Here is a 20,263-nt window from a genome sequence, read left to right on the forward strand (position 1 = left end):
CAGACATTCAGGTCAGACCAGCAGAAAAATTGAGGAATCTTGATTTAGAGACAAGATAGCCAGAAATTCGACATTTTTCAACGGATCTCTGCTATTTATAAACCGATCCTGAAATTCTTGGGTGCGTTCGACAGGGCTCCAGACACTCAGCTGCCCCGCACCGAAAATTCAGAAAAAAGTTGGTATTTGGCCGAGAAACCCTCGATTCTCGTCGGTTCTGACCGTTCTGACCAAGTTGCGGATGAGACCTCAAATTGCAATGCGCGTTCGTCGGAATCGCAGACCTTCGGAACAGACCAGCAGAAAAATTGAGGAATCTTGATTTAGAGACAAGTTAGCCAGAAATTCGACATTTTTCAACGAATCTCGGCTATTTATAGACCGATCCTGAAATTCTTGGGTGCGTTCGACAGGGCTCCAGACACTCAGCTGCCCGCACCGGAAATTCAGAAAAAAGTTGGTATTTGGCCGAGAAACCCTCGATTCTCGTCGGTTCTGACCGTTCTGACCAAGTTGCGGATGAGACCTCAAATTGCAATGCGCGTTCGTCGGAATCGCAGAACTTCAGGTCAGACCAGCAGAAAAATTGAGGAATCTTGATTTAGAGACAAGATAGCCAGAAATTCGAAATTTTTCAACGGATCTCGGCTATTTATGAACCGATCCTGAAATTCTTGGGTGCGTTCGACAGGGCTCCAGACACTCAGCTGCCCCGCACCGGAAATTCAGAAAAAAGTTGGTATTTGGCCGAGAAACCCTCGATTCTTGTCGGTTCTGACCGTTCTGACCAAGTTGCGAATGAGACCACAAATTGCAATGCGCGTTCGTCGGAATCGCAGAACTTCAGGTCAGACCGGCAGAAAAATTGAGGAATCTTGATTTAGAGACAAGTTAGCCAGAAATTCGACATTTTTCAACGGATCTCGGCTATTTATGAACCGATCCTGAAATTCTTGGGTGCGTTCGACGGGGCTCCAGACACTCAGCTGCCCCGCACCGGAAATTCAGAAAAAAGTTGGTATTTGGCCGAGAAACCCTCGATTCTCGTCGGTTCTCACCGTTCTGACCAAGTTACGGATGAGACGTCGAATTGCAATGCGCGTTTGTCGAAATCGCAGACATTCAGGTCAGACCAGCAGAAAAATTGAGGAATCTTGATTTAGAGACAAGATAGCCAGAAATTCGACATTTTTCAACGGATCTCTGCTATTTATAAACCGATCCTGAAATTCTTGGGTGCGTTCGACAGGGCTCCAGACACTCAGCTGCCCCACACCGAAAATTCAGAAAAAAGTTGGTATTTGGCCGAGAAACCCTCGATTCTCGTCGGTTCTGACCGTTCTGACCAAGTTGCGGATGAGACCTCAAATTGCAATGCCCGTTCGTCGGAATCGCAGACCTTCGGAACAGACCAGCAGAAAAATTGAGGAATCTTGATTTAGAGACAAGTTAGCCAGAAATTCGACATTTTTCAACGAATCTCGGCTATTTATGAACCGATCCCGAAATTCTTGGGTGCGTTCGACAGGGCTCCAGACACTCAGCTGCCCCGCACAGAAAATTCAGAAAAAAGTTGGTATTTGGCCGAGAAACCCTCGATTCTCGTCGGTTCTGACCGTTCTGACCAAGTTGCGGATGAGACCTCAAATTGCAATGCGCGTTCGTCGGAATCGCAGAACTTCAGGTCAGACCAGCAGAAAAATTGAGGAATCTTGATTTAGAGACAAGTTAGCCAGAAATTCGACATTTTTCGACGGATCTCGGCTATTTATGAACCGATCCTGAAATGCTTGGGTGCGTTCGACAGGGCTCCAGACACTCAGCTGCCCCGCACCGGAAATTCAGAAAAAAGTTGGTATTTGGCCAAGAAACCCTCGATTCTTGTCGGTTCTGAGCGTTCTGACCAAGTTGCGAATGAGACCACAAATTGCAATGCGCGTTCGTCGGAATCGCAGAACTTCAGGTCAGACCGGCAGAAAAATTGAGGAATCTTGATTTAGAGACAAGTTAGCCAGAAATTCGACATTTTTCAACGGATCTCGGCTATTTATAAACCGATCCTGAAATTCTAAGGTGCGTTCGACAGGGCTCCAGACACTCAGCTGCCCCGCACCGGAAATTCAGAAAAAAGTTGGTATTTGGCCGAGAAACCCTCGATTCTCGTCGGTTCTCACCGTTCTGACCAAGTTACGGATGAGACGTCGAATTGCAATGCGCGTTCGTCGAAATCGCAGACATTCAGGTCAGACCAGCAGAAAAATTGAGGAATCTTGATTTAGAGACAGGATAGCCAGAAATTCGACATTTTCCAACGGATCTCTGCTATTTATGAACCGATCCTGAAATTCTTGGGTGCGTTCGACAGGGCTCCAGACACTCAGCTGCCCCGCACCGAAAATTCAGGAAAAAAGTTGGTATACGGCCGAGAAACCCTTGATTCTCGTCGGTTCTGACCGTTCTGACCAAGTTGCGGATGAGACCTCAAATTGCAATGCGCGTTCGTCGGAATCGCAGACCTCCGGAACAGACCAGCAGAAAAATTGAGGAATCTTGATTTGGAGACAAGTTAGCCAGAAATTCGACATTTTTCAACGGATCTCGGCTATTTATGAACCGATCCTGAAATTCTTGGGTGCGTTCGACAGGGCTCCAGACACTTAGCTGCCCCGCACCGAAAATTCAGAAAAAAGTTGGTATTTGGCCGAGAAACCCTCGATTCTTGTCGGTTCTGACCGTTCTGACCAAGTTGCGGATGAGACCACAAATTGCAATGCGCGTTCGTCGGAATCGCAGAACTTTAGGTCAGACCAGCAGAAAAATTGAGGAATCTTGATTTAGAGACAAAATAGCCAGAAATTCGACATTTTTCAACGGATCTTGCCTATTTATGAACCGATCCTGAAATTCTTGGGTGCGTTCGACAGGGCTCCAGACACTCAGCTGCCCCGCACCGGAAATTCAGAAAAAAGTTGGTATTTGGCCGAGAAACCCTCGATTCTCGTCGGTTCTCACCGTTCTGACCAAGTTACGGATGAGACGTCGAATTGCAATGCGCGTTTGTCGAAATCGCAGACATTCAGGTCAGACCAGCAGAAAAATTGAGGAATCTTGATTTAGAGACAAGATAGCCAGAAATTCGACATTTTTCAACGGATCTCTGCTATTTATAAACCGATCCTGAAATTCTTGGGTGCGTTCGACAGGGCTCCAGACACTCAGCTGCCCCGCACCGAAAATTCAGAAAAAAGTTGGTATTTGGCCGAGAAACCCTCGATTCTCGTCGGTTCTGACCGTTCTGACCAAGTTGCGGATGAGACCTCAAATTGCAATGCGCGTTCGTCGGAATCGCAGACCTTCGGAACAGACCAGCAGAAAAATTGAGGAATCTTGATTTAGAGACAAGTTAGCCAGAAATTCGACATTTTTCAACGAATCTCGGCTATTTATAGACCGATCCTGAAATTCTTGGGTGCGTTCGACAGGGCTCCAGACACTCAGCTGCCCCGCACCGGAAATTCAGAAAAAAGTTGGTATTTGGCCGAGAAACCCTCGATTCTCGTCGGTTCTGACCGTTCTGACCAAGTTGCGGATGAGACCTCAAATTGCAATGCGCGTTCGTCGGAATCGCAGAACTTCAGGTCAGACCAGCAGAAAAATTGAGGAATCTTGATTTAGAGACAAGATAGCCAGAAATTCGAAATTTTTCAACGGATCTCGGCTATTTATGAACCGATCCTGAAATTCTTGGGTGCGTTCGACAGGGCTCCAGACACTCAGCTGCCCCGCACCGGAAATTCAGAAAAAAGTTGGTATTTGGCCGAGAAACCCTCGATTCTTGTCGGTTCTGACCGTTCTGACCAAGTTGCGAATGAGACCACAAATTGCAATGCGCGTTCGTCGGAATCGCAGAACTTCAGGTCAGACCGGCAGAAAAATTGAGGAATCTTGATTTAGAGACAAGTTAGCCAGAAATTCGACATTTTTCAACGGATCTCGGCTATTTATGAACCGATCCTGAAATTCTTGGGTGCGTTCGACGGGGCTCCAGACACTCAGCTGCCCCGCACCGGAAATTCAGAAAAAAGTTGGTATTTGGCCGAGAAACCCTCGATTCTCGTCGGTTCTCACCGTTCTGACCAAGTTACGGATGAGACGTCGAATTGCAATGCGCGTTTGTCGAAATCGCAGACATTCAGGTCAGACCAGCAGAAAAATTGAGGAATCTTGATTTAGAGACAAGATAGCCAGAAATTCGACATTTTTCAACGGATCTCTGCTATTTATAAACCGATCCTGAAATTCTTGGGTGCGTTCGACAGGGCTCCAGACACTCAGCTGCCCCGCACCGAAAATTCAGAAAAAAGTTGGTATTTGGCCGAGAAACCCTCGATTCTCGTCGGTTCTGACCGTTCTGACCAAGTTGCGGATGAGACCTCAAATTGCAATGCCCGTTCGTCGGAATCGCAGACCTTCGGAACAGACCAGCAGAAAAATTGAGGAATCTTGATTTAGAGACAAGTTAGCCAGAAATTCGACATTTTTCAACGAATCTCGGCTATTTATGAACCGATCCCGAAATTCTTGGGTGCGTTCGACAGGGCTCCAGACACTCAGCTGCCCCGCACAGAAAATTCAGAAAAAAGTTGGTATTTGGCCGAGAAACCCTCGATTCTCGTCGGTTCTGACCGTTCTGACCAAGTTGCGGATGAGACCTCAAATTGCAATGCGCGTTCGTCGGAATCGCAGAACTTCAGGTCAGACCAGCAGAAAAATTGAGGAATCTTGATTTAGAGACAAGTTAGCCAGAAATTCGACATTTTTCGACGGATCTCGGCTATTTATGAACCGATCCTGAAATGCTTGGGTGCGTTCGACAGGGCTCCAGACACTCAGCTGCCCCGCACCGGAAATTCAGAAAAAAGTTGGTATTTGGCCAAGAAACCCTCGATTCTTGTCGGTTCTGAGCGTTCTGACCAAGTTGCGAATGAGACCACAAATTGCAATGCGCGTTCGTCGGAATCGCAGAACTTCAGGTCAGACCGGCAGAAAAATTGAGGAATCTTGATTTAGAGACAAGTTAGCCAGAAATTCGACATTTTTCAACGGATCTCGGCTATTTATAAACCGATCCTGAAATTCTAAGGTGCGTTCGACAGGGCTCCAGACACTCAGCTGCCCCGCACCGGAAATTCAGAAAAAAGTTGGTATTTGGCCGAGAAACCCTCGATTCTCGTCGGTTCTCACCGTTCTGACCAAGTTACGGATGAGACGTCGAATTGCAATGCGCGTTCGTCGAAATCGCAGACATTCAGGTCAGACCAGCAGAAAAATTGAGGAATCTTGATTTAGAGACAGGATAGCCAGAAATTCGACATTTTCCAACGGATCTCTGCTATTTATGAACCGATCCTGAAATTCTTGGGTGCGTTCGACAGGGCTCCAGACACTCAGCTGCCCCGCACCGAAAATTCAGGAAAAAAGTTGGTATACGGCCGAGAAACCCTTGATTCTCGTCGGTTCTGACCGTTCTGACCAAGTTGCGGATGAGACCTCAAATTGCAATGCGCGTTCGTCGGAATCGCAGACCTCCGGAACAGACCAGCAGAAAAATTGAGGAATCTTGATTTGGAGACAAGTTAGCCAGAAATTCGACATTTTTCAACGGATCTCGGCTATTTATGAACCGATCCTGAAATTCTTGGGTGCGTTCGACAGGGCTCCAGACACTTAGCTGCCCCGCACCGAAAATTCAGAAAAAAGTTGGTATTTGGCCGAGAAACCCTCGATTCTTGTCGGTTCTGACCGTTCTGACCAAGTTGCGAATGAGACCACAAATTGCAATGCGCGTTCGTCGGAATCGCAGAACTTCAGGTCAGACCGGCAGAAAAATTGAGAAATCTTGATTTAGAGACAAGTTAGCCAGAAATTCGACATTTTTCAACGGATCTCGGCTATTTATGAACCGATCCTGAAATTCTTGGGTGCGTTCGACGGGGCTCCAGACACTCAGCTGCCCCGCACCGGAAATTCAGAAAAAAGTTGGTATTTGGCCGAGAAACCCTCGATTCTCGTCGGTTCTCACCGTTCTGACCAAGTTACGGATGAGACGTCGAATTGCAATGCGCGTTTGTCGAAATCGCAGACATTCAGGTCAGACCAGCAGAAAAATTGAGGAATCTTGATTTAGAGACAAGATAGCCAGAAATTTGACATTTTTCAACGGATCTCTGCTATTTATAAACCGATCCTGAAATTCTTGGGTGCGTTCGACAGGGCTCCAGACACTCAGCTGCCCCGCACCGAAAATTCAGAAAAAAGTTGGTATTTGGCCGAGAAACCCTCGATTCTCGTCGGTTCTCACCGTTCTGACCAAGTTACGGATGAGACGTCGAATTGCAATGCGCGTTTGTCGAAATCGCAGACATTCAGGTCAGACCAGCAGAAAAATTGAGGAATCTTGATTTAGAGACAAGATAGCCAGAAATTTGACATTTTTCAACGGATCTCTGCTATTTATAAACCGATCCTGAAATTCTTGGGTGCGTTCGACAGGGCTCCAGACACTCAGCTGCCCCGCACCGAAAATTCAGAAAAAAGTTGGTATTTGGCCGAGAAACCCTCGATTCTCGTCGGTTCTGACCGTTCTGACCAAGTTGCGGATGAGACCTCAAATTGCAATGCCCGTTCGTCGGAATCGCAGACCTTCGGAACAGACCAGCAGAAAAATTGAGGAATCTTGATTTAGAGACAAGTTAGCCAGAAATTCGACATTTTTCAACGAATCTCGGCTATTTATGAACCGATCCCGAAATTCTTGGGTGCGTTCGACAGGGCTCCAGACACTCGGCTGCCCCGCACAGAAAATTCAGAAAAAAGTTGGTATTTGGCCGAGAAACCCTCGATTCTCGTCGGTTCTGACCGTTCTGACCAAGTTGCGGATGAGACCTCAAATTGCAATGCGCGTTCGTCGGAATCGCAGAACTTCAGGTCAGACCAGTAGAAAAATTGAGGAATCTTGATTTAGAGACAAGTTAGCCAGAAATTCGACATTTTTCGACGGATCTCGGCTATTTATGAACCGATCCTGAAATGCTTGGGTGCGTTCGACAGGGCTCCAGACACTCAGCTGCCCCGCACCGGAAATTCAGAAAAAAGTTGGTATTTGGCCAAGAAACCCTCGATTCTTGTCGGTTCTGAGCGTTCTGACCAAGTTGCGAATGAGACCACAAATTGCAATGCGCGTTCGTCGGAATCGCAGAACTTCAGGTCAGACCGGCAGAAAAATTGAGGAATCTTGATTTAGAGACAAGTTAGCCAGAAATTCGACATTTTTCAACGGATCTCGGCTATTTATGAACCGATCCTGAAATTCTAAGGTGCGTTCGACAGGGCTCCAGACACTCAGCTGCCCTGCACCGGAAATTCAGAAAAAAGTTGGTATTTGGCCGAGAAACCCTCGATTCTCGTCGGTTCTCACCGTTCTGACCAAGTTACGGATGAGACGTCGAATTGCAATGCGCGTTCGTCGAAATCGCAGACATTCAGGTCAGACCAGCAGAAAAATTGAGGAATCTTGATTTAGAGACAGGATAGCCAGAAATTCGACATTTTTCAACGGATCTCTGCTATTTATGAACCGATCCTGAAATTCTTGGGTGCGTTCGACAGGGCTCCAGACACTCAGCTGCCCCGCACCGAAAATTCAGGAAAAAAGTTGGTATACGGCCGAGAAACCCTTGATTCTCGTCGGTTCTGACCGTTCTGACCAAGTTGCGGATGAGACCTCAAATTGCAATGCGCGTTCGTCGGAATCGCAGACCTTCGGAACAGACCAGCAGAAAAATTGAGGAATCTTGATTTAGAGACAAGTTAGCCAGAAATTCGACATTTTTCAACGAATCTCGGCTATTTATAGACCGATCCTGAAATTCTTGGGTGCGTTCGACAGGGCTCCAGACACTCAGCTGCCCCGCACCGGAAATTCAGAAAAAAGTTGGTATTTGGCCGAGAAACCCTCGATTCTCGTCGGTTCTGACCGTTCTGACCAAGTTGCGGATGAGACCTCAAATTGCAATGCGCGTTCGTCGGAATCGCAGAACTTCAGGTCAGACCAGCAGAAAAATTGAGGAATCTTGATTTAGAGTCAAGATAGCCAGAAATTCGAAATTTTTCAACGGATCTCGGCTATTTATGAACCGATCCTGAAATTCTTGGGTGCGTTCGACAGGGCTCCAGACACTCAGCTGCCCCGCACCGGAAATTCAGAAAAAAGTTGGTATTTGGCCGAGAAACCCTCGATTCTTGTCGGTTCTGACCGTTCTGACCAAGTTGCGAATGAGACCACAAATTGCAATGCGCGTTCGTCGGAATCGCAGAACTTCAGGTCAGACCGGCAGAAAAATTGAGGAATCTTGATTTAGAGACAAGTTAGCCAGAAATTCGACATTTTTCAACGGATCTCGGCTATTTATGAACCGATCGTGAAATTCTTGGGTGCGTTCGACAGGGCTCCAGACACTCAGCTGCCCCGCACCGGAAATTCAGAAAAAAGTTGGTATTTGGCCGAGAAACCCTCGATTCTCGTCGGTTCTGACCGTTCTGACCAAGTTGCGGATGAGACCTCAAATTGCAATGCGCGTTCGTCGGAATCGCAGACCTTCGGAACAGACCAGCAGAAAAATTGAGGAATCTTGATTTGGAGACAAGTTAGCCAGAAATTCGACATTTTTCAACGAATCTCGGCTATTTATGAACCGATCCTGAAATTCTTGGGTGCGTTCGACAGGGCTCCAGACACTCAGCTGCCCCGCACCGAAAATTCAGAAAAAAGTTGGTATTTGGCCGAGAAACCCTCGATTCTCGTCGGTTCTGACCGTTCTGACCAAGTTGCGGATGAGACCTCAAATTGCAATGCGCGTTCGTCGGAATCGCAGACCTTCGGAACAGACCAGCAGAAAAATTGAGAAATCTTGATTTAGAGACAAGTTAGCCAGAAATTCGACATTTTTCAACGGATCTCGGCTATTTATGAACCGATCCTGAAATTCTTGGGTGCGTTCGACAGGGCTCCAGACACTCAGCTGCCCCGCACCGAAAATTCAGAGAAAAGTTGGTATTTGGCCGAGAAACCCTCGATTCTTGTCGGTGCTGACCGTTCTGACCAAGTTGCGGATGGGACCTTAAATTGCAATGCGCGTTCGTCGGAATCGCAGAACTTCAGGTCAGACCAGCAGAAAAATTGAGGAATCTTGATTTAGAGACAAGATAGCCAGAAATTCGAAATTTTTCAACGGATCTCGGCTATTTATGAACCGATCCTGAAATTCTTGGGTGCGTTCGACAGGGCTCCAGACACTCAGCTGCCCCGCACCGGAAATTCAGAAAAAAGTTGGTATTTGGCCGAGAAACCCTCAATTCTTGTCGGTTCTGACCGTTCTGACCAAGTTGCGAATGAGACCACAAATTGCAATGCGCGTTCGTCGGAATCGCAGAACTTCAGGTCAGACCGGCAGAAAAATTGAGGAATCTTGATTTAGAGACAAGTTAGCCAGAAATTCGACATTTTTCAACGGATCTCGGCTATTTATGAATCGATCCTGAAATTCTTGGGTGCGTTCGACAGGGCTCCAGACACTCAGCTGCCCCGCACCGGAAATTCAGAAAAAAGTTGGTATTTGGCCGAGAAACCCACGATTCTCGTCGGTTCTGACCGTTCTGACCAAGTTGCGGATGAGACCTCAAATTGCAATGCGCGTTCGTCGGAATCGCAGAACTTCAGGTCAGACCAGCAGAAAAATTGAGGAATCTTGATTTAGAGTCAAGATAGCCAGAAATTCAAAATTTTTCAACGGATCTCGGCTATTTATGAACCGATCCTGAAATTCTTGGGTGCGTTCGACAGGGCTCCAGACACTCAGCTGCCCCGCACCGGAAATTCAGAAAAAAGTTGGTATTTGGCCGAGAAACCCTCGATTCTTGTCGGTTCTGACCGTTCTGACCAAGTTGCGAATGAGACCACAAATTGCAATGCGCGTTCGTCGGAATCGCAGAACTTCAGGTCAGACCGGCAGAAAAATTGAGGAATCTTGATTTAGAGACAAGTTAGCCAGAAATTCGACATTTTTCGACGGATCTCGGCTATTCATGAACCGGTCCTGAAATTCTTGGGTGCGTTCGACAGGGCTCCAGACACTCAGCTGCCCCGCACCGGAAATTCAGAAAAAAGTTGGTATTTGGCCAAGAAACCCTCGATTCTTGTCGGTTCTGACCGTTCTGACCAAGTTGCGAATGAGACCACAAATTGCAATGCGCGTTCGTCGGAATCGCAGAACTTCAGGTCAGACCGGCAGAAAAATTGAGGAATCTTGATTTAGAGACAAGTTAGCCAGAAATTCGACATTTTTCAACGGATCTCGGCTATTTATGAATCGATCCTGAAATTCTTGGGTGCGTTCGGCAGGGCTCCAGACACTCAGCTGCCCCGCACCGGAAATTCAGAAAAAAGTTGGTATTTGGCCGAGAAACCCTCGATTCTCGTCGGTTCTCACCGTTCTGACCAAGTTACGGATGAGACGTCGAATTGCAATGCGCGTTCGTCGGAATCGCAGAACTTCAGGTCAGACCGGCAGAAAAATTGAGGAATCTTGATTTAGAGACAAGTTAGCCAGAAATTCGACATTTTTCAACGGATCTCGGCTATTTATGAACCGATCCTGAAATTCTTGGGTGCGTTCGACGGGGCTCCAGACACTCAGCTGCCCCGCACCGGAAATTCAGAAAAAAGTTGGTATTTGGCCGAGAAACCCTCGATTCTCGTCGGTTCTCACCGTTCTGACCAAGTTACGGATGAGACGTCGAATTGCAATGCGCGTTTGTCGAAATCGCAGACATTCAGGTCAGACCAGCAGAAAAATTGAGGAATCTTGATTTAGAGACAAGATAGCCAGAAATTCGACATTTTTCAACGGATCTCTGCTATTTATAAACCGATCCTGAAATTCTTGGGTGCGTTCGACAGGGCTCCAGACACTCAGCTGCCCCGCACCGAAAATTCAGAAAAAAGTTGGTATTTGGCCGAGAAACCCTCGATTCTCGTCGGTTCTGACCGTTCTGACCAAGTTGCGGATGAGACCTCAAATTGCAATGCCCGTTCGTCGGAATCGCAGACCTTCGGAACAGACCAGCGAAAAAATTGAGGAATCTTGATTTAGAGACAAGTTAGCCAGAAATTCGACATTTTTCAACGAATCTCGGCTATTTATGAACCGATCCCGAAATTCTTGGGTGCGTTCGACAGGGCTCCAGACACTCAGCTGCCCCGCACAGAAAATTCAGAAAAAAGTAGTATTTGGCCGAGAAACCCTCGATTCTCGTCGGTTCTGACCGTTCTGACCAAGTTGCGGATGAGACCTCAAATTGCAATGCGCGTTCGTCGGAATCGCAGAACTTCAGGTCAGACCAGCAGAAAAATTGAGGAATCTTGATTTAGAGACAAGTTAGCCAGAAATTCGACATTTTTCGACGGATCTCGGCTATTTATGAACCGATCCTGAAATGCTTGGGTGCGTTCGACAGGGCTCCAGACACTCAGCTGCCCCGCACCGGAAATTCAGAAAAAAGTTGGTATTTGGCCAAGAAACCCTCGATTCTTGTCGGTTCTGAGCGTTCTGACCAAGTTGCGAATGAGACCACAAATTGCAATGCGCGTTCGTCGGAATCGCAGAACTTCAGGTCAGACCGGCAGAAAAATTGAGGAATCTTGATTTAGAGACAAGTTAGCCAGAAATTCGACATTTTTCAACGGATCTCGGCTATTTATGAACCGATCCTGAAATTCTAAGGTGCGTTCGACAGGGCTCCAGACACTCAGCTGCCCCGCACCGGAAATTCAGAAAAAAGTTGGTATTTGGCCGAGAAACCCTCGATTCTCGTCGGTTCTCACCGTTCTGACCAAGTTACGGATGAGACGTCGAATTGCAATGCGCGTTCGTCGAAATCGCAGACATTCAGGTCAGACCAGCAGAAAAATTGAGGAATCTTGATTTAGAGACAGGATAGCCAGAAATTCGACATTTTCCAACGGATCTCTGCTATTTATGAACCGATCCTGAAATTCTTGGGTGCGTTCGACAGGGCTCCAGACACTCAGCTGCCCCGCACCGAAAATTCAGGAAAAAAGTTGGTATACGGCCGAGAAACCCTTGATTCTCGTCGGTTCTGACCGTTCTGACCAAGTTGCGGATGAGACCTCAAATTGCAATGCGCGTTCGTCGGAATCGCAGACCTCCGGAACAGACCAGCAGAAAAATTGAGGAATCTTGATTTGGAGACAAGTTAGCCAGAAATTCGACATTTTTCAACGGATCTCGGCTATTTATGAACCGATCCTGAAATTCTTGGGTGCGTTCGACAGGGCTCCAGACACTTAGCTGCCCCGCACCGAAAATTCAGAAAAAAGTTGGTATTTGGCCGAGAAACCCTCGATTCTTGTCGGTTCTGACCGTTCTGACCAAGTTGCGGATGAGACCTTAAATTGCAATGCGCGTTCGTCGGAATCGCAGAACTTTAGGTCAGACCAGCAGAAAAATTGAGGAATCTTGATTTAGAGACAAAATAGCCAGAAATTCGACATTTTTCAACGGATCTTGCCTATTTATGAACCGATCCTGAAATTCTTGGGTGCGTTCGACAGGGCTCCAGACACTCAGCTGCCCCGCACCGGAAATTCAGAAAAAAGTTGGTATTTGGCCGAGAAACCCTCGATTCTCGTCGGTTCTCACCGTTCTGACCAAGTTACGGATGAGACGTCGAATTGCAATGCGCGTTTGTCGAAATCGCAGACATTCAGGTCAGACCAGCAGAAAAATTGAGGAATCTTGATTTAGAGACAAGATAGCCAGAAATTCGACATTTTTCAACGGATCTCTGCTATTTATAAACCGATCCTGAAATTCTTGGGTGCGTTCGACAGGGCTCCAGACACTCAGCTGCCCCGCACCGAAAATTCAGAAAAAAGTTGGTATTTGGCCGAGAAACCCTCGATTCTCGTCGGTTCTGACCGTTCTGACCAAGTTGCGGATGAGACCTCAAATTGCAATGCGCGTTCGTCGGAATCGCAGACCTTCGGAACAGACCAGCAGAAAAATTGAGGAATCTTGATTTAGAGACAAGTTAGCCAGAAATTCGACATTTTTCAACGAATCTCGGCTATTTATAGACCGATCCTGAAATTCTTGGGTGCGTTCGACAGGGCTCCAGACACTCAGCTGCCCCGCACCGGAAATTCAGAAAAAAGTTGGTATTTGGCCGAGAAACCCTCGATTCTTGTCGGTTCTGACCGTTCTGACCAAGTTGCGAATGAGACCACAAATTGCAATGCGCGTTCGTCGGAATCGCAGAACTTCAGGTCAGACCGGCAGAAAAATTGAGAAATCTTGATTTAGAGACAAGTTAGCCAGAAATTCGACATTTTTCAACGGATCTCGGCTATTTATGAACCGATCCTGAAATTCTTGGGTGCGTTCGACGGGGCTCCAGACACTCAGCTGCCCCGCACCGGAAATTCAGAAAAAAGTTGGTATTTGGCCGAGAAACCCTCGATTCTCGTCGGTTCTCACCGTTCTGACCAAGTTACGGATGAGACGTCGAATTGCAATGCGCGTTTGTCGAAATCGCAGACATTCAGGTCAGACCAGCAGAAAAATTGAGGAATCTTGATTTAGAGACAAGATAGCCAGAAATTTGACATTTTTCAACGGATCTCTGCTATTTATAAACCGATCCTGAAATTCTTGGGTGCGTTCGACAGGGCTCCAGACACTCAGCTGCCCCGCACCGAAAATTCAGAAAAAAGTTGGTATTTGGCCGAGAAACCCTCGATTCTCGTCGGTTCTCACCGTTCTGACCAAGTTACGGATGAGACGTCGAATTGCAATGCGCGTTTGTCGAAATCGCAGACATTCAGGTCAGACCAGCAGAAAAATTGAGGAATCTTGATTTAGAGACAAGATAGCCAGAAATTTGACATTTTTCAACGGATCTCTGCTATTTATAAACCGATCCTGAAATTCTTGGGTGCGTTCGACAGGGCTCCAGACACTCAGCTGCCCCGCACCGAAAATTCAGAAAAAAGTTGGTATTTGGCCGAGAAACCCTCGATTCTCGTCGGTTCTGACCGTTCTGACCAAGTTGCGGATGAGACCTCAAATTGCAATGCGCGTTCGTCGGAATCGCAGAACTTCAGGTCAGACCAGCAGAAAAATTGAGGAATCTTGATTTAGAGACAAGTTAGCCAGAAATTCGACATTTTTCGACGGATCTCGGCTATTTATGAACCGATCCTGAAATGCTTGGGTGCGTTCGACAGGGCTCCAGACACTCAGCTGCCCCGCACCGGAAATTCAGAAAAAAGTTGGTATTTGGCCAAGAAACCCTCGATTCTTGTCGGTTCTGAGCGTTCTGACCAAGTTGCGAATGAGACCACAAATTGCAATGCGCGTTCGTCGGAATCGCAGAACTTCAGGTCAGACCGGCAGAAAAATTGAGGAATCTTGATTTAGAGACAAGTTAGCCAGAAATTCGACATTTTTCAACGGATCTCGGCTATTTATGAACCGATCCTGAAATTCTAAGGTGCGTTCGACAGGGCTCCAGACACTCAGCTGCCCTGCACCGGAAATTCAGAAAAAAGTTGGTATTTGGCCGAGAAACCCTCGATTCTCGTCGGTTCTCACCGTTCTGACCAAGTTACGGATGAGACGTCGAATTGCAATGCGCGTTCGTCGAAATCGCAGACATTCAGGTCAGACCAGCAGAAAAATTGAGGAATCTTGATTTAGAGACAGGATAGCCAGAAATTCGACATTTTTCAACGGATCTCTGCTATTTATGAACCGATCCTGAAATTCTTGGGTGCGTTCGACAGGGCTCCAGACACTCAGCTGCCCCGCACCGAAAATTCAGGAAAAAAGTTGGTATACGGCCGAGAAACCCTTGATTCTCGTCGGTTCTGACCGTTCTGACCAAGTTGCGGATGAGACCTCAAATTGCAATGCGCGTTCGTCGGAATCGCAGACCTTCGGAACAGACCAGCAGAAAAATTGAGGAATCTTGATTTAGAGACAAGTTAGCCAGAAATTCGACATTTTTCAACGAATCTCGGCTATTTATAGACCGATCCTGAAATTCTTGGGTGCGTTCGACAGGGCTCCAGACACTCAGCTGCCCCGCACCGGAAATTCAGAAAAAAGTTGGTATTTGGCCGAGAAACCCTCGATTCTCGTCGGTTCTGACCGTTCTGACCAAGTTGCGGATGAGACCTCAAATTGCAATGCGCGTTCGTCGGAATCGCAGAACTTCAGGTCAGACCAGCAGAAAAATTGAGGAATCTTGATTTAGAGTCAAGATAGCCAGAAATTCGAAATTTTTCAACGGATCTCGGCTATTTATGAACCGATCCTGAAATTCTTGGGTGCGTTCGACAGGGCTCCAGACACTCAGCTGCCCCGCACCGGAAATTCAGAAAAAAGTTGGTATTTGGCCGAGAAACCCTCGATTCTTGTCGGTTCTGACCGTTCTGACCAAGTTGCGAATGAGACCACAAATTGCAATGCGCGTTCGTCGGAATCGCAGAACTTCAGGTCAGACCGGCAGAAAAATTGAGGAATCTTGATTTAGAGACAAGTTAGCCAGAAATTCGACATTTTTCAACGGATCTCGGCTATTTATGAACCGATCGTGAAATTCTTGGGTGCGTTCGACAGGGCTCCAGACACTCAGCTGCCCCGCACCGGAAATTCAGAAAAAAGTTGGTATTTGGCCGAGAAACCCTCGATTCTCGTCGGTTCTGACCGTTCTGACCAAGTTGCGGATGAGACCTCAAATTGCAATGCGCGTTCGTCGGAATCGCAGACCTTCGGAACAGACCAGCAGAAAAATTGAGGAATCTTGATTTGGAGACAAGTTAGCCAGAAATTCGACATTTTTCAACGAATCTCGGCTATTTATGAACCGATCCTGAAATTCTTGGGTGCGTTCGACAGGGCTCCAGACACTCAGCTGCCCCGCACCGAAAATTCAGAAAAAAGTTGGTATTTGGTCGAGAAACCCTCGATTCTCGTCGGTTCTGACCGTTCTGACCAAGTTGCGGATGAGACCTCAAATTGCAATGCGCGTTCGTCGGAATCGCAGACCTTCGGAACAGACCAGCAGAAAAATTGAGAAATCTTGATTTAGAGACAAGTTAGCCAGAAATTCGACATTTTTCAACGGATCTCGGCTATTTATGAACCGATCCTGAAATTCTTGGGTGCGTTCGACAGGGCTCCAGACACTCAGCTGCCCCGCACCGAAAATTCAGAGAAAAGTTGGTATTTGGCCGAGAAACCCTCGATTCTTGTCGGTGCTGACCGTTCTGACCAAGTTGCGGATGGGACCTTAAATTGCAATGCGCGTTCGTCGGAATCGCAGAACTTCAGGTCAGACCAGCAGAAAAATTGAGGAATCTTGATTTAGAGACAAGATAGCCAGAAATTCGAAATTTTTCAACGGATCTCGGCTATTTATGAACCGATCCTGAAATTCTTGGGTGCGTTCGACAGGGCTCCAGACACTCAGCTGCCCCGCACCGGAAATTCAGAAAAAAGTTGGTATTTGGCCGAGAAACCCTCAATTCTTGTCGGTTCTGACCGTTCTGACCAAGTTGCGAATGAGACCACAAATTGCAATGCGCGTTCGTCGGAATCGCAGAACTTCAGGTCAGACCGGCAGAAAAATTGAGGAATCTTGATTTAGAGACAAGTTAGCCAGAAATTCGACATTTTTCAACGGATCTCGGCTATTTATGAATCGATCCTGAAATTCTTGGGTGCGTTCGACAGGGCTCCAGACACTCAGCTGCCCCGCACCGGAAATTCAGAAAAAAGTTGGTATTTGGCCGAGAAACCCACGATTCTCGTCGGTTCTGACCGTTCTGACCAAGTTGCGGATGAGACCTCAAATTGCAATGCGCGTTCGTCGGAATCGCAGAACTTCAGGTCAGACCAGCAGAAAAATTGAGGAATCTTGATTTAGAGTCAAGATAGCCAGAAATTCAAAATTTTTCAACGGATCTCGGCTATTTATGAACCGATCCTGAAATTCTTGGGTGCGTTCGACAGGGCTCCAGACACTCAGCTGCCCCGCACCGGAAATTCAGAAAAAAGTTGGTATTTGGCCGAGAAACCCTCGATTCTTGTCGGTTCTGACCGTTCTGACCAAGTTGCGAATGAGACCACAAATTGCAATGCGCGTTCGTCGGAATCGCAGAACTTCAGGTCAGACCGGCAGAAAAATTGAGGAATCTTGATTTAGAGACAAGTTAGCCAGAAATTCGACATTTTTCGACGGATCTCGGCTATTCATGAACCGGTCCTGAAATTCTTGGGTGCGTTCGACAGGGCTCCAGACACTCAGCTGCCCCGCACCGGAAATTCAGAAAAAAGTTGGTATTTGGCCAAGAAACCCTCGATTCTTGTCGGTTCTGACCGTTCTGACCAAGTTGCGAATGAGACCACAAATTGCAATGCGCGTTCGTCGGAATCGCAGAACTTCAGGTCAGACCGGCAGAAAAATTGAGGAATCTTGATTTAGAGACAAGTTAGCCAGAAATTCGACATTTTTCAACGGATCTCGGCTATTTATGAATCGATCCTGAAATTCTTGGGTGCGTTCGGCAGGGCTCCAGACACTCAGCTGCCCCGCACCGGAAATTCAGAAAAAAGTTGGTATTTGGCCGAGAAACCCTCGATTCTCGTCGGTTCTGACCGTTCTGACCAAGTTGCGGATGAGACCTCAAATTGCAATGCGCGTTCGTCGGAATCGCAGACCTTCGGAACAGACCAGCAGAAAAATTGAGGAATCTTGATTTAGAGACAAGTTAGCCAGAAATTCGACATTTTTCAACGAATCTCGGCTATTTATGAACCGATCCTGAAATTCTTGGGTGCGTTCGACAGGGCTCCAGACACTCAGCTGCCCCGCACCGAAAATTCAGAAAAAAGTTGGTATTTGGCCGAGAAACCCTCGATTCTCGTCGGTTCTGACCGTTCTGACCAAGTTGCGGATGAGACCTCAAATTGCAATGCGCGTTCGTCGGAATCGCAGACCTTCGGAACAGACCAGCAGAAAAATTGAGAAATCTTGATTTAGAGACAAGTTAGCCAGAAATTCGACATTTTTCAACGGATCTCGGCTATTTATGAACCGATCCTGAAATTCTTGGGTGCGTTCGACAGGGCTCCAGACACTCAGCTGCCCCGCACCGAAAATTCAGAGAAAAGTTGGTATTTGGCCGAGAAACCCTCGATTCTTGTCGGTGCTGACCGTTCTGACCAAGTTGCGGATGGGACCTTAAATTGCAATGCGCGTTCGTCGGAATCGCAGAACTTCAGGTCAGACCAGCAGAAAAATTGAGGAATCTTGATTTAGAGACAAGATAGCCAGAAATTCGAAATTTTTCAACGGATCTCGGCTATTTATGAACCGATCCTGAAATTCTTGGGTGCGTTCGACAGGGCTCCAGACACTCAGCTGCCCCGCACCGGAAATTCAGAAAAAAGTTGGTATTTGGCCGAGAAACCCTCAATTCTTGTCGGTTCTGACCGTTCTGACCAAGTTGCGAATGAGACCACAAATTGCAATGCGCGTTCGTCGGAATCGCAGAACTTCAGGTCAGACCGGCAGAAAAATTGAGGAATCTTGATTTAGAGACAAGTTAGCCAGAAATTCGACATTTTTCAACGGATCTCGGCTATTTATGAATCGATCCTGAAATTCTTGGGTGCGTTCGACAGGGCTCCAGACACTCAGCTGCCCCGCACCGGAAATTCAGAAAAAAGTTGGTATTTGGCCGAGAAACCCACGATTCTCGTCGGTTCTGACCGTTCTGACCAAGTTGCGGATGAGACCTCAAATTGCAATGCGCGTTCGTCGGAATCGCAGAACTTCAGGTCAGACCAGCAGAAAAATTGAGGAATCTTGATTTAGAGTCAAGATAGCCAGAAATTCAAAATTTTTCAACGGATCTCGGCTATTTATGAACCGATCCTGAAATTCTTGGGTGCGTTCGACAGGGCTCCAGACACTCAGCTGCCCCGCACCGGAAATTCAGAAAAAAGTTGGTATTTGGCCGAGAAACCCTCGATTCTTGTCGGTTCTGACCGTTCTGACCAAGTTGCGAATGAGACCACAAATTGCAATGCGCGTTCGTCGGAATCGCAGAACTTCAGGTCAGACCGGCAGAAAAATTGAGGAATCTTGATTTAGAGACAAGTTAGCCAGAAATTCGACATTTTTCGACGGATCTCGGCTATTCATGAACCGGTCCTGAAATTCTTGGGTGCGTTCGACAGGGCTCCAGACACTCAGCTGCCCCGCACCGGAAATTCAGAAAAAAGTTGGTATTTGGCCAAGAAACCCTCGATTCTTGTCGGTTCTGACCGTTCTGACCAAGTTGCGAATGAGACCACAAATTGCAATGCGCGTTCGTCGGAATCGCAGAACTTCAGGTCAGACCGGCAGAAAAATTGAGGAATCTTGATTTAGAGACAAGTTAGCCAGAAATTCGACATTTTTCAACGGATCTCGGCTATTTATGAATCGATCCTGAAATTCTTGGGTGCGTTCGGCAGGGCTCCAGACACTCAGCTGCCCCGCACCGGAAATTCAGAAAAAAGTTGGAATTTGGCCGAGAAACCCACGATTCTCGTCGGTTCTGACCGTTCTGACCAAGTTGCGGATGAGACCTCAAATTGCAATGCGCGTTCGTCGGAATCGCAGAACTTCAGGTCAGACCAGCAGAAAAATTGAGGAATCTTGATTTAGAGTCAAGATAGCCAGAAATTCGAAATTTTTCAACGGATCTCGGCTATTTATGAACCGATCCTGAAATTCTTGGGTGCGTTCGACAGGGCTCCAGACACTCAGCTGCCCCGCACCGAAAATTCAGAAAAAAGTTGGTATTTGGCCGAGAAACCCTCGATTCTCGTCGGTTCTGACCGTTCTGACCAAGTTGCGGATGAGACCCCAAATTGCAATGCGCGTTCGTCGGAATCGCAGAACTTCAGGTCAGACCAGCAGAAAAATTGAGGAATCTTGATGTAGAGACAAGATAGCCAGAAATTCGACATTTTTCAACGGATCTGGGCTATTTATGAACCGATCCTGAAATTCTTGGGTGCGTTCGACAGGGCTCCAGACACTCAGCTGCCCCGCACCGGAAATTCAG

Source organism: Diprion similis, chromosome 2, assembly GCF_021155765.1.
Source record: "Diprion similis isolate iyDipSimi1 chromosome 2, iyDipSimi1.1, whole genome shotgun sequence".
NCBI lineage: Eukaryota > Metazoa > Arthropoda > Insecta > Hymenoptera > Diprionidae > Diprion > Diprion similis.